This window comes from Schistocerca gregaria, chromosome 7 (assembly GCF_023897955.1).
Source record: "Schistocerca gregaria isolate iqSchGreg1 chromosome 7, iqSchGreg1.2, whole genome shotgun sequence".
Classification (NCBI taxonomy): Eukaryota; Metazoa; Arthropoda; class Insecta; order Orthoptera; family Acrididae; genus Schistocerca; species Schistocerca gregaria.
The window spans coordinates 18,677,111-18,688,452 of record NC_064926.1 but is presented as its reverse complement, the minus strand read 5'-3'; the positions used below and the strand labels follow the sequence as shown (position 1 = coordinate 18,688,452).

The 11,342-nt window shown below is 47.4% G+C and overlaps 1 non-coding gene across 1 annotated transcript; it reads right to left on the bottom strand.

The window, feature by feature from the left end:
• Positions 1-1,820: 1,820 nt before the first annotated feature.
• On the bottom strand, positions 1,821-1,893 carry Trnak-cuu (transfer RNA lysine (anticodon CUU)). Its single transcript has one exon. It is a non-coding gene; the product is annotated as a tRNA-Lys (tRNA).
• Between the last annotated feature and the right edge of the window lie 9,449 nt (positions 1,894-11,342).

The following is an 11,342-nucleotide window of genomic DNA, read 5'->3' as shown; positions in this document are numbered from 1 at the left end:
GAGGGAGCGTAAACATTGATGACTCGAACACCATGGAAAGTCACAGCAAGACCCCTAGCTGATGGTAGGTAAATCACGTCATCTACATCAATGCCTTCCTTTAAAAGAATAGCTGTCCCACTGCCACCGTCGGCACACGGCGTGAGGTAGGAAACATAGCCATAGACATTAGGAAACGTCGCCAGGCGAACTTCCTGCAAAAGGGCAACATCTAGGTCCGACGCCCTCAACATATCACGGAGCAATTGTAGTTTGACAGGGGTGCCAATGGTGTTGACATTGATGGAGCCAATCCTGTAAGCTTGTCGTAGAATTGGGACTACAGGGACGCTCATGGAGGCACGAAGAGCAGCAGCGAACAAGAATGTTGTCCCAGTAGGCTGCACATCCCCATCCTGTAACCCTGTCGATTAGGAGTCGTGGGCTGGAGCAGCGGCATTCGCGGCTGTCTCACTAGTTGGTGTTTCGTCGGCTACATCGTCAGACTACGCAAGGGTGCGTGGATGGTGTGCGTCCAGTGGAGTACCAGCAGAGTCCAAAGGCAGTGTCACGTCGGTGGTGGAAGAGTTGTCCTGGCTCAGCTGTTGTTCAACGTCCATAGGTACAGCGCCTGGTGCATGCAAGGATGGTTGTACGTCCGACGGAGTGCAAGTTGGTGCTTCCACCACGGATTCGTCCTTCAGGGGAACAACTTGATAATTTTGATCTTCATCGTCTTGAGACTGCGTCCTGCAGGTGTCAGACGGGGCGATCCGCCGTTTCCGACGTCTCTTCGGCGACCGTTGCTTGCGCACGTGATCTTCAGTGTCCGAAGACGTCTGGGGATCCGGATGTTCAGGCACAAAAGCATCGGTAGGCACAATCATGGAGTCAAGGGCCATCCCCTGTCCTTGAGATTGCTCACCACTGCACACGTCAGGAGGAGGAGGCAAGGGCGTCGGTCCGTCCGCAACAGCCTGAGGCAGTACCGGAGACGACGATGTACCAGTAGTAGGAGCCAGTGGTGTTCGCGGTCGGGGGTCGCTATGGAGAGCTTCGACAAACGTCAGCGGTAGCGACGTCGGAGCGGTCGTGGCCGGCAGGTCCCCAGGCGGTAACTGTGTGATTCTGCGCTGCAGACAGCTGGAACGGAGGTGTCCTTCTTTGCCACATCCCGAGCATGTCTTCGGCTGTCCATCATAAATAATAATTGCACGGCAGCCACCAATATATAAGTAGGACGGCACATGTTTGGTTAGTTCTATGCGGATCTGCCGTACTCCATTGAGAACCGGGTATGTAGTGAACTCAACCCACTTCTCAGCTGTGTGGCTAATCACTTTTCCATATGGATGGAATGCAGATACCACTACCTCTGAAGGCACCTCGAAAGGGAGTTCAAAAACATGTATCGTGCGCAGTCCAAGTCCCGCATGTTCCAGAGTTACGACACCAATGTGTCCATCAGAGTGACGGAACTTAAGACCACTTCGAGTTGCATCTAGAATTTTTTCACATATGTCTTCGTTGACCAATTTCACGTATACCACACTGCTCACTATAGAAAGGTGGATGCCAACAAGATCGTTGCAGTCAATCTTGACTTCATCTCTGATAAACTGTTCGATTTCCAGTGCTTTTGGTCGGGCATATTCAGGTGCAAAGCTAATCTTCAGTGTCGATTTTCGGTGGGCATAAGCCATTCTCTGTCGAATGAAATATAGCGCGCTAAGACGGCAGAATCACGTAAACAACTCCGCGAGCGAGCTGCGCGGCGAGGACGTAAACAAGACGTCCGTGCCGCTAGCGTGCCGAAAGGCGACTGCCACAAAATTTTGCGCTGTCCAGCGTGGGGCTCGAACTTACGACCATGACATTAAGAGTCTCATGCTCTACCGACTGAGCTACCCGGGCTCCAGACGACGCATTGCACGTCATACATTACTGATAGGCCGGCAACCATCTATGGAAGATCCTCCTGACTACAGCTTATTTCCTGCTGCCACAAATGAGTTACAATCGTATTCAATGAAAAATTGTCTCCAACAGGCATCAAATCTGCTTGAAATGATACATGGCTACCTGCACCATTATTCAACACACATGCTCGACTGTGATCAGACGTCTGAGGCGTAGCTCTTGGGTCCTGAAACAGATATAGGAGTTCCTACAAAAACTCTCCTGAACGGCACTATGCCGAAAATTTTGCTACATGTCACCCTTGTCTTGCTTGTGCTTCAGGTAGACGCCGGTTTGCAGCCACGAAGCGGACAGCAGCAACTTTCGACTAGTTTTGCAGTACTCAAACAACACAGTATAACAGCATGCATCTTTTGCATAACTGGAAAAACACGACTGTGACGGGATTCGAACCTGCAATCTTCGGATCCTAAGTCCGACGCCTTATCCATTTTTTATATTTTTTATATTTTTTTGTTTGTTATTTTTTTGATATTTTTTTCCTTCTTTTTTGTTAACCCTTTAATAAAATGGAACTAAAAAAAAGAACCAAGTGCCACCACCACTTTTCATCCTATAACAAAAAAAATCTGGTTCACTTCAGGCGTTGGCTCGTGACTAAACCTGCCCTAGAGAGCTGCCTATATACCAGGGCAAATATAGGAAATCAATGTTAGGGCTATCCTTACAAATAAAACAAAATCATCCTTTTTCTGAATTTCATTTTTATTTTTATTGTTGTTATATTATTATTTTTTGTTTTTGTTTAGATTTGTTGTGTAATTGATCAGAGGCCTTCTGCGCCACACTGGTAATATGCTGAGTCACGTCTTCTCGAAATTGATGTGTTCTGTTCAATTGTTCAGAAATGTTCATTGGTTCAAAAAGGAAACGTTGTTCTCTCTTGGCTTACCACATTCCAGCTGCTAGGCGGGTCGTGGAAAGCACTCCCAAGGAAGTTCGAGAAAAATTGTCTGTATTTTGGGTGACGGACAACGACATAATGACGGTCATTGAGGTATGTCCAAAAATCGAGTACAGAGTCTACAGTTTGTCCAAATAGGTAGTGAATGACACGTCCGCGAATCCAGTTCACAGCATTGGTCTTTGTCTGAGGAAAATATTCACGATCCCGAATTAATAATGAAAGGGGAGTAATCCGATCCGGAATGTCCCGCGTTAGAAAAGCGACAATAAGACGAATCAAGTGCCATACCTCCGCCGCCGGTCCGAAAACAAACCGATGTTCATCATTGTCTGGCACTCCACACGTGGAACAGAGAGGTGATTGGGCGAGGTGGATACGATGAAGGCGAGATTGATTGATTTGCTTACCATTGACAGTTAGGTACCAGACAGATTGAACATTCGTGTCAAGGTAACGGGCGGAAACCGCGCACCATACATGACGCCAGTCTACCTGAGGGGAACGTTTGTTCAATCGGGTTAGGTGGACGACCTAATTGGAGGACATTGTATACTGCCTTTGTCTTGAGTAAAACTTGTCTTGGTAAGGTGAGGCGTAGATAACTGAGTTCAAGAAAGAAGTATCGTATATAATGGAACTGGGCCGGAACGTCCGATATCATCACTGGGGCTGACTGTGAGACTGGCGTATATGCCGTCAGGAGGAGACCAGTGAGGCTCATTGGCCATCGTGTCCATACCATCATCTGGGAGCTGAGAAATAGGGCGCGAGCTCTATCCGGCAGGTGAGACAGACCTATCCCACCTCGATCACGGGAAAGAGTAAGGGTTGCATAGTTAATTTTGAACAACAGCCCAGAGCTGACGAAAGATGCCATCGCTGCCAACATGCGACGTGCCACAGTAAGCGGGAAAGGTAGAACTTGTGCCACATGGGGAACTCGGGATGCGATATATATATATTGACATATCGAGCTCGTTGGAGAATATCTAGGGATCGAAGGCGATGGTCCATAAGACCTGCTCTGATCATTAAAAGGAGGCGTCGGCAGTTGATGGCGGCTGAACGCCGGTGATCAGATGAAAAGTCTATTCCCAAACAGCGAATGGTATCAACGGTGGTGAGTGGTGTAACACACTCCACAGGGTGTCCTGTGCCAATGAACATAACTTGTGGCTTACGTACGTTTAAAGAGCTACCCGACGCCTCACCATAAGTCGCTACCCACGTCAAAACAGCTCTAACCTCGTCGGCATTACGTAAACAGATGACTACATCGTCAGCATAGGCCGTGCATCAGAATCGGTATCGATCTATGGACAACCCTACCAAACGTTGTCTGAGTCCACATAGCAAGGATTCCAAGGAAAAGGCATACAAAATCGGTGATAGAGGGCACCCTTGACGTACGGATCGACCTATTTTTATCGGAGGAGTGAGTCTGCCATTGTACATTATCCTGGAAGAGGCACCCCGCAGAAGGCGCATCACTACCGTCATAACGGCGACTGGGAAACCCATATGGTGGAGAACGGCCGTAAGGAACGAATGGCCAACCGTATCAAAAGCTTGACTAAAGTCCAAAGACGCAAGTGCCCCAGAGAGGCGTTGTGCCTGGGTAACGGCGATCATATCCCTGTGGCGGCATAAAGCCGTGCGGATATTATTATCCCCTCCCAAAGGTACTTGGGAGGGGATACAACATATCGGGCAACGGTTTTAAGTCGTGCCGCCAAAAGGCGAGTGAAGATTTTCATATCACTGTTAAGCAGGATGAGGGGCCGATAATCACTGATATTGTTGCCACCATGCGGTTTATGTACAGGAATAATAATTCCTTCCATGAAAGAGACCGGCACAGGAACTTCCGGAGACATCATATATGGAGGTGAAGGTGGACTCTAACAAATCACGGAAGGTGCGATAAAATTCGAGAGGAAGACCGTCGGGTCCTGGGGAGCGATTGATGGTTCCTGCTCGGATCGCATCACGGACTTCATCATCAGTCACCTCTGACACCAAGTCAATCGCCGCATCTCCTGGGAGACCACAGACGCTGAGCTGTGAGACTTCCTCGATCAACTCTGGGGAATGTGGAACTGCGGCATAGAGCTGCTGGTAGTGGGCGTGAAGCATATTCCCTATTGCAGATTGGGTTATGTAGCGACGCCCTTCTTGGTCTGTTAGGACGGAAATAAATTTTTCGGCGACGATGTTGGCGTTCTTGGATGATATGTACATAAATGGATGTTCATGAGGCATGCGATCAGCAGTACGAGATCGTACTATCGCTCCTTCCAAATGCTTTCGCATGAGATTGGAGATTTGGGCCTTAGCATGGTTCATCCTTGTATGGCGCACAGGGGAGGCTGGCAACGTGGAGCATTCTCGTAGGATCCTGTAGTAAAAGTCCATAGTGTTCTTCCTCCAGTAGACAACATCTTTGCCATATCGGATCAAAGTTTTTCGAAGAGCAGGTTTTGCACACTGGATACACCGGGATAAGGTAGACGGATACGTGGGACGGCGTCTACTAAATGTGATCCAAGTGTCTTCTATTGGAAGTCGACAGTCAGGTGAATTAAGAAGTGCCATTTTCAGTTTCCATAAACCACGTCCGTGCCATACTGCCTGTCTTGTGAGAACAACGTCACAGAAGTAAGCCTCATGATCTGAGAAAGCAACAGGCCAGATTTCAGCCTGTCGTGTGTGTTGAATTAGGGATCGCGAGATGTAGATGCGATCCAGTCGGCTAGAGGAGTGCGCAGTGTAGTACGTAAGGCCCAAACGATCACTGTGAACATGTCTCCACGTGTCGACAAATTGTAGCCGCGTCACGACTGTTTCCAGAGCTGGGCATGGTGAGTGACGCGGCAATTGATCCTGAGGTCGCTAGGTGCAGTTGAAGTCTCCACCCATTCCCCAGTCATCGTGTGGTCCCATAAAAAGGGGTGTAACTTCATCTGCGAAGAAGGCATTGCGTTCACGACGGTAGCTGGAGCCCGACGGCACATAAATGTTGATGATGCATACACCAAAGAGAATAAGGGCCATACCTCTGCCGTTGGGGAGGTATAGGACATCTTCGGCAGGAAGACCTTCTCGTAAGATGATGGCAACACCACTACCGGTGTCCGAAGCGGGAGAAAGATGCGCCGTGAAGCCATGTGGTGGTGAAAAATCGGCGACAGGCACTTCCTGAAAAAGCGCAATATCAATGTCCGCATCATAAATCATATCGCGGAGCAGCGCTAGTTTGTGGGGCGCACGAACGGTCGCGAGGTTAATCGTTGCGATACGATAACGCTGGTGTTGGAGTCCCACAGGCACAGGTGGGGCTGCTTCTTCAGGAGCGAGAGGTCGTCGATCTTGTCGGTCCACTGAAGAGGTTGCTATTGTGGAGAGTTTGCGGGCGCGGGCGCAACCGATGGGGGCGCCCCATCATCAGCACCGTCCACCCCAGTCCCTTCGATCTCCACGTCGTCTGCCCAGGAGACTGATACTGCGGTAGGGTACCGACTGTTTACATCATCCATGTGGAGAGGAGACGTAGTTTTCGGCTCAGCATATAGACATTCTTCAACGTCGACTTGTGGGGGCGACGGCGCCAGTAAGGAGGGGTGATCGTTGCCAGTGGTCGCCTGTGGCGGGTCGTTCGCATCAGACTTTTGGACATCATAGAGCGGTTTGTCGTCCATCTTCGGTTCTGCATCTCTGGCATCCATCCGTGGAATGGATTCATCAGGGGGTGTACGGCTACGTTTCTTTCTCTTTCGTGTCGACCCTTGTTTTCGAACAGGTCGTTCCGAGTCTGATTGCGGGTGGCCTTCGTCTGACTCCGGACCAGCCTGAAGGAAAGCAGAAGCAGGTACCACTCATGGATCAACGTCCATCTCAGCAGCATTTTCAGTCACAGTGCGGCGATGATGTGGCAGGTCAGGACCTGGCGTCTGTGGCACCTCAGAAGGAATCTCAGTAGCGGTTGCATCTGCCTGATCAGACGACGTCAACAGAGCAGGAAGACCCTGTGTAGAGGTGCCACCTTCCTGGGCAACCTTGGCATATGTGACAAGGATCTGAGTGATCACCGCTGGGGACGCTTCCTCGCCGACCGGCGTCTGGATCAGGAGGCGTCGCATGCATGCCTTCTTGTCCACCACCTGCATATGTTCTGGGTTGGCAATCGTACATGACAATGACTCGCACACCGCCAATTATCAGGTATGATGGTATATGTTTTTTCAGTTCAATTTTTACCCGACGCACACCATTAAGGACGTGGTAGTTCGTGAAGGTTTGCCATTTTTCCTCTACGTAACCGATGACGTTACCGTATGGTTGTAACGCAGAGACAACTACGTCCTTCGGCACTTCAAATGGTAGTTCAAACACCCTAATCGTGCATTGACCGTACTCTGCGAGTTCAAGTGTTACTGCTCCGACGTGACTATCAGAGTATTTGAATTTAAGTCCATTGGTATGGCGGCGAATAACATCTTCACACATCTCGGTGTTTGTCATTTTAATATGAACGACACTACCAGAGATCGAAAAATGGATTCCGATAACGTGGTTAGGATCTAAACGAACTTCTTCACGTGCACGAGGTCGCGCATGTTCAGCTGGGAAGGAAACTTTAAGGGTCGCACGGCGGTAAGCGCTCGACATGTTGTTCACAGTGGACGGACACAAGCCTTAAAGCTAAGACGCGGAAGTAAACAAACCTGCAGCGGAGCACGGGGCCGGCGCGCGGGGCCGTCCGCACGCTGCCACGGCTGAGAGCCGACTGTTCCGTTAGCCCACATGGTCACTGGCGCGCTGTCCTACCCCACACGCACCACATTTTCACCATTTGTACACCTGGCAGAATGCATTTAATTTTCCATCTTTGCCGCAGTTCTCCATCTCAAATTTCACTACTAAAAATACGACGCTACGTCTTGTTGTGTTCCATCCCAAGTTACATTCAAGCATTTATGACGCTGATCGAACAACAAATTGCAAATCAGCTTCAATCGCTTAGTGCCATCTCTGTCGGTTGCAGAAGGTACCTCACCCTATGTCACACAATGGCGGCGTCAACGACGACGACGACAATTGCGAGGGTCTTTATCATGGGTAGAAAATACATCACAAGAACTAAGTACTTCACGTCGGCCATCTCCGGATACTGCCAGAAACATCATTTCCTGGTCCCTTCTTTCTTCGCACCATTCGGACTATTCAGTTGCGAGAGTATTTCTTAAATACTGTACAAACTCATAATTGTTTTTATCCATGACCGCTTTTTTCGAAAGGGCCAAGGTGGGAGGTGCTGTTACAAAATTCATTTACCTCCTGTGAGGATCGAAATCACGACCTCTGAGTTATTACAGCACCGCTGTGCCACTGAGCTAAGGAGCCGCCTCGTAGCCCTGTTCTCTGGTACTTCGTTCTTATGCACTAGTGAATCGGAGCCCTTCAGTTGGAAACGCACCTCTTTAGCGACCACTATTTGCATTCAGTTAGCACACCTTCTGCTTTCCTTCTCATATCACACGATATCGATGTACACCTAAAATTCCAAAACAATACATTTGATTCACTTCACAGTCACTTTCCGCATCAAACACCATTCCTCTGATATTCATATAAAGCTAGGCATCGTCATAAGCCGTTACGTTCATTAAGCAAGGGAGCGGGTTTTATCCGCGTAGACACAAAATTTTGCGCTGTCCAGCGTGGGGCTCGAACTTACGACCATGACATTAAGAGTCTCATGCTCTACTGACTGAGCTACCCGGGCTCCAGACGACGCATTGCACGTCATACATTACTGATAGGCCGGCAACCATCTATGGAAGATCCTCCTGACTACAGCTTATTTCCTGCTGCCACAAATGAGTTACAATCGTATTCAATGAAAAATTGTCTCCAACAGGCATCAAATCTGCTTGAAATGATACATGGCTACCTGCCCCATTATTCAACACACATGCTCGACTGTGCTCAGACGTCTGAGGCGTAGCTCTTGGGTCCTGAAACAGATATAGGAGTTCCTACAAAAACTCTCCTGAACGGCACTATGCCGAAAATTTTGCTAAATGTCACCCCTGTCTTGCTTGTGCTTCAGGTAGACGCCGGTTTGCAGCCACGAAGCGGACAGCAGCAACTTTCGACTAGTTTTGCAGTACTCAAACAACACAGTAAAACAGCATGCATCTTTTGCACAACTGGAAAAACACGACCGTGACAGGATTCGAACCTGCATTCTTCGGATCCGAAGTCTGGCGCCTTATCCATTTTTTTTTCTTTTTTTTTTTTTGCCTACCTTCTCCCCACACAGCCCATCCATACGCTCACCTTTTTGTGCCTTCTTCGGCTAGCTTCTGCGCTTTATTTGTGGTAGTGTTGTTTTATTTTTGTATTATTACAAAAATGTTTTTATTTTTGTATTATTACAAAAATGTTTAATCTTTTTTATTTTTATTTTTTAATTTGTATTTTTTAATTTTTTGTATTTTTATTCTTTTTTATTTATTTTTTACTGTATTTTTTTTTAATTTTTTACCAGCGGACATGTATGTCACGCTCACAGCCTCTCAAGCACGTCTTGTCGTAATAATGGCAAGAATATTTCCGTTCCGTTCTGCATTGTCAGTGGTTCAATTTCCTGAATGCGTGATTCAAAGTTGTCATCTCTTAGTGTTGAATGCTTGGTCGCCGAGATTGCAACCGTCCTGGTTTCTTCCAGTTATTGACTAAAAATATCTGGGTACTATGTACTATTTTGTGATCCTTGGGAAGTTGGAGACAAAAACAAACAAGAACAGAGGTTTCACTTTCAGCACCGTAAATAATAAATAAAAAATAAAGTTCCGTTTAGATGACAGTTGGGTATCTAGAAAGAAATACTGTCTCGTCGGAGTTAAACAGCGTCAAATTATACTGTACATGTCTTCTGGGTAACGTAAAAAACCATAAATAAACACAGGCTCCACAAGTTTGTGATTCTGTTTGCATGCTGCTTCTCTTTGACCGTAGGTGTACACATTGTACGGCCCATGAAGCAATGCAGTTCTGAGAACTGACAAATTGATACCATGATAATAAAAGAAAGAAATATAGAAAGCAATTATCGTTCTCATTGTTGCGTACACTTAAAGCTTCCCATCATTCAAAGCAATGGTGAGAAAATTCTGAAACTTTTCTTTATACTTTCGTAATCGTTTGATCGCGTAATATTCGGCAATAAGATAGAGATGAAAATTAGAAAGTGTAGGCGTTTTAGTCGTCAGCATATAACATAGGTACTGTCCAATTAACCAGGTATAGCTATTATTTTTAGATTTCGGAAATAATTGCCAGTCCGGTTGGAATATATGTTTCAGTTGTATTGCGGATGGCGTCGTTCTATTAATAAGAGCCACTTTCATTCTCGTCCAATTCCAGATTTGTGTCTGATCTCAGCAGTGTAATATGTGTTGCAATGTTTCCACATGGCCACATGTGTCGCAAGACGGTGTAGGTCGTAAGTGAATCTTACGCAATTTCTCCCCCGTGGGCGTCACCTCGTTCACAACATCGTACCACACGGAACGAACTCGGGAACGAAGAAGAGGAGTGCTGACATTCATCCAAATTTGTCGCCAGTTCTTGCTAGGATACTTCAGTTCTATGGAGTTATTCGACTGCCGATTAGTAAAGACACTGAAGACAGCCGCAGCATTAAATGGTTGCGGGTGTTGATGAACATAGCTGGACTCCACGTAATATCGGCGAATATGAACGAGTTCGGGATGGATAGGTCCAACATTTATAGGTGGCGTCATATCCGGTGGCCGTAACTGCTGGAATAGACGTGCTGTAAGACCTGTGTGACTACATCGTAAGATCCTTGATGTTCGAGCTAGAAAAATCGCTAAGCACTGCAATTCAACGTCTTTAAGGGCTAGACCACCTTCATACCGAGGTAAAGCGGTAGCCTTGAAGGCGACTTCAAAAATATTACCTCCCCAAATTTACCAGCCTGCAAGGGCTATAATTCTGTTTGCAATATCAGTAGGAATAGGGAGAACCGCGGCAACATGGTAAATCTTGCTGATAACATAATAATTGACGAAATGTGCTCTCTGAATCCTGTCTAAGGACCGCATATTGTGCTCTCGAATCAAAGCTCGAAGGACGTTGTGCTTCTGTTCCCAATTCACCCTCACCATTTCCCGTGGATTCGGAGAATCGAACCAAGGTGCTTGAGATGTTTGGTTGCCTCTAACCAAGCAGTGTCCGCGAAGCGAGGCTGCGGACCTAAATGCAAGACTTTGGTATTCCGTTCGTTAAGGCGTGCACCGCAGGCGCTGGCATACCGGTGTACAAGCCGTCGCACGGTATCAAACTCTTCGTCGTTGTTGATAAGGACGCTGATATCGTCCTCATAGGCATGACAGACGGTCTTTGTATACAGCGTTTGAAGACCCGGTAAGGTGACGCAAAACGT